Here is a 4098-nt window from a genome sequence, read left to right on the forward strand (position 1 = left end):
TGGCTTGCGACCACTGCCTGTGTCTGCTTTAAAGTGTCCTCCCAAATGGCTTTACCAGACTCCGTTACTAGTTCCCTCTTCAATGCTTCAAAAATGGGACCGAAGGACCTCATGCAGAACATGCGCTTATCCGACGTGCACTTAAATGGAGTGCACTGTAGTTCTTCATTGCTAATGTTGCCAGTTTCACAACGAATGTGGTTAATTGCTCTCCGTACTGATCTAATAATGATAACTCAATAATTTCTAGGGCCTCATCTTGAGGTATAGATGTATAAAGTGAGACTACATCTAAAGTAACTAGCATGATGTCTTATAGAGATGTTTTCCATGTTTCCAGCAACTGCATAAAATGTGTAGAGTCCCTTATATAAGATTTTTCTAAAGGTACTAGTGGTCGAAGAAATGTGTCAATATAGATCAAGCGTGGTTCAAGTACCAAACCTCTTCCAGGTACAATGGGGTGTCCCGGTGGGTTAACTAAAGTTTTATGCACCTTTGACAAAGTATAAAAAACAGGTACAGTAGGGGTGTTTTGATTCAAAAACTGAAATTATTTTTGTGTGATCAGACTATTGGCATAAGCTGTTCCTGTCAGCTGGAATATACATGCCTTAAGATCTTCCGTTGGGTCTATTTCTAGTGGTATGTACTCCAAGGGATTATTAAGTTGACGGTAGATTTCTTCTTCATAGCTTAACCGGTCCTGACACACCACCGCCCCGCCTTTATCAGCTTTTCGGATAACTAGTTCCAAGTTACTTTTTAATTTTCCAATTGCCTCATGTTCTTGTTTTAACAAATTGTACCAGTTGTCCATTTCTGCATGTTCCATCCTCTCTATGTCGTTTATTGCATGTCTGAAGATCGAGACTGTGGGATCTGGTGGACCTGGGGGAAACCAGGTCGATTTAGGTTTAACTCTGGAAACATCTACAGAATTATTTATCTGATCTTTAAAAAATACTTTCAACTGAAGTGTCCGTAGGAATCTTTCAAGATCAACCCTACATTGAAACAGATCATGTTGTTGCGATGGCACAAAGGGTAATCCTTTCGATAAGGATTTCTCTACTGGAGATAAGGTCACCTTGGAAAGATTTATAACAGTTGTTTCTTTTGGTTCATCAATTAGACCTACATCTGGCCTTGCCTGGTTTGAAACTCTTGTTGGTCTGTTCGCCGTAATCCTCTTCTGCCCCTCCGGGACCTTCCTCTTTGTCCTCTGCCTCTTCTCCTCTGGAATCCCCTAAAAAAGGTAGATCTTCTCGAGGCTTTTTTCCTCTATTACTTATATGACATCTAGATATCAAATGTTCTAGCTCAGTAAACCAATACTCTACATATAGAATCTCCTGTTATTCTTGAACGTTTAGTAGAGTGGTATAGGAGATCACCTCTAGCAGTGGTTTTACTAAATATACATATTCAGCAGAGGCCAACGCTAGCTGTGTGGATAATGTCAATATTCAGCCTCCATCTGGATAGATGAGTTCGTTAGGGCAGCCTTTGCGTTTTCCTTACTTATCTGCATAGCAGTATAAAGTGTGGCCAAATATTGCTATCAGGCAGTTAGGCAAAACTGCCACATTCCATCCTGGCAGTGTCCACATAGTACAACTGAATGTTCAGATATGGCCTTGATAGAGCAATTATATGCATAATGGCTGCCTCTATCCACATAAGTGCTGTTAAATATTCAGCCCTGTATTAGTTACCTTGAAGAATGCTAGTTTTTGTACATATATTGTATTTTAAGACATTATTGTAGTGCTCAGCTAGAATATTGTATCATTAATGATTTTCTTCATAACTTACAATACCAGAGTGTAATTCAAAATATTTAATCTCCCCACCCTTTGACTGAGTATTCTTTTTCCAGAATCATCAATAGAGGAATTTCTCCTTTGTCCCAAGGCGTTCAATAGCTGAAATATTTTTTGTTTTTCAGGTACATAGGTTTTATGACAACTACTGTTTTATATATTTATACCCCTGATGCAGATGTTCACCAAAATATGGCCCTGTTGGATTTTATGATTTTGTACAGTTTTGTGGTTTACATTTAATTATTTTTTTAATTTTCTCTGAGGTTCCTTCCCTTTTGTCATTCTTGCTTTTCTTTGTACCTCTTTTGTGCATGAACTTTCCCTTTTTCTTTGTGTATATGATGGCATAAAAAAGACCAGCCATTTATCCACTTCTAAGGATAAGTTCCAGCACTCAGCCATAGGGCGTGACTGCCTAAAGGATATAGCTCCTTGTTCAGGACAGATTTTGTTGTCTTCTTCCGTTATATACCACCCTCCTGGGTAGCAGGCCACGTAAAATCCACTGTTTGGTTCACACCTAGCAACCCTTCACTCCCATTTTTATTTTCAGTCAATAGGTAATAAAATAATTTGAACTACCAATTTGTGCACGGCCAGGAAGCAGACACACCAAGTTGTGGTAGAAGCATTGGGCCTGATTGACCAATTAATTCTTGTATGTCAGCTTTGTCCATTCTTTCTCGGACTCTTCAGATGTACAAGGGAATCATGCAAATATCTAGACCATGTTGCTGCTCCTATCTCAGGGTTGTTACCGCCCAACACTTATGGCTTTGCCCTGCCTGCTCCAGAAGTTACTAGGCAGGTGCATAGTAAATAGATGTATTATTCCTTAGTACATAAACAGGTTTATGTGATGGATGGGACCAGGGCTGGGGCTGTTGAACACCAGGAGATTGATAAATGGACTTCTAATCACAGGAACTCAGCTGATTCCAGATATGGTGTTCTGAACCAACTATTTACTTAGTTACTTAAAGGCATTCGCAGTGTCCCAATGGCAGAAGCAATAAATAAAATGGTAACAGTAATATTAGGTGTATACAGTGTCTTCACTCCCACCACCTTCCCAGAGAGAGTTTCCCAATCTCCTTAGCTACTCAGTCCAACTACAAATGGTAGCAGGGGATTAACTACATTTCCCTTTTGTTACTTTCTGGTGCACTGGCTAGTACAATTACAGTTCACTCAGGATTTCAGTGAAGTTCAGGAGCTGGTTGCCTTGAGACTCAAGGGACATCTGAAGTTCAACTGCTGGTTCTTTCTTTAAACGTGGCATCCCAGAGGCTGTGCTGAGATCCTCATGAACAAATTTGTAGATGTCTGTCCTTCAGCCTTGTGATTTTCTGGAGCAGCAGTAGATGGGATGGAATCCAGGTTGCTTTGCTGTACTAGATACACACAAAGACCAGTTTCCCCCTTCTCCATAGAAAGTGAAAAGGATGGTACATGGAACCCCCACCTTCTGCCATCCAATAGGGGGTAGCAGCTTAAGCAGTTCTGTGCCTTTGACTGTTAGTGTACTGGCCTGGATAGTACATCACCAGTCTATATAATGTCTGACCTATGAAATAAGTCTTGGGTATAAAGGCTGTCCCCTAGCAACTAGGATCAATGGCTGGTGAGGAACAGGAAAAAAATCAGACAAGGTTTCAACAATAGTTAAGGTGTTATGGTTAAGCGGAGCTGATCCTTAGAACCAGTTCCTTCTTCCAATTACACTTCTTCCTCTTTCTAGAAGAGACAAGTAGAGGAGTGTGGTAGCCGTGTTAGTCCACTCTTAAGGTTATCAATAGAAATCAAACAAAATAAAACATGGAAAAGAAAATAAGATGATACCTTTTTTATTGGACATAACTTATGTATTAAGTTATGTTATGATACCTTTTATTGGACATAACTTATGTATTAAGTTATGTCCAATAAAAAAGGTATCATCTTATTTTCTTTTCCATGTTTTATTTTGTTTGATTTCTATTGATAACTAGAAGAGACAAGAGAGTCATAAGTACATAAGTATTGCCATACTGGGACAGACCAAAGGTCCATCAAGCCCAGCATCCTGTTTCCAACAGTGGCCAATCCAGGTCACAAATACCTGGCAAGATCCCCCAAAAAGTACAAAACGTTTTATGCTGCTTATCCCAGAAATAATATGATTTATAACTTGTCAGAAACACCCATATTTTGTACAGCATTCTTTTCATATATTCACTTCATAATAATAATCCTCTGTAGCAAAGATTCTCAAGCAGTATTACAGCCA

The sequence above is a fragment of the Microcaecilia unicolor genome, chromosome 2, assembly GCF_901765095.1.
Source record: "Microcaecilia unicolor chromosome 2, aMicUni1.1, whole genome shotgun sequence".
Taxonomy (NCBI): Eukaryota; Metazoa; Chordata; class Amphibia; order Gymnophiona; family Siphonopidae; genus Microcaecilia; species Microcaecilia unicolor.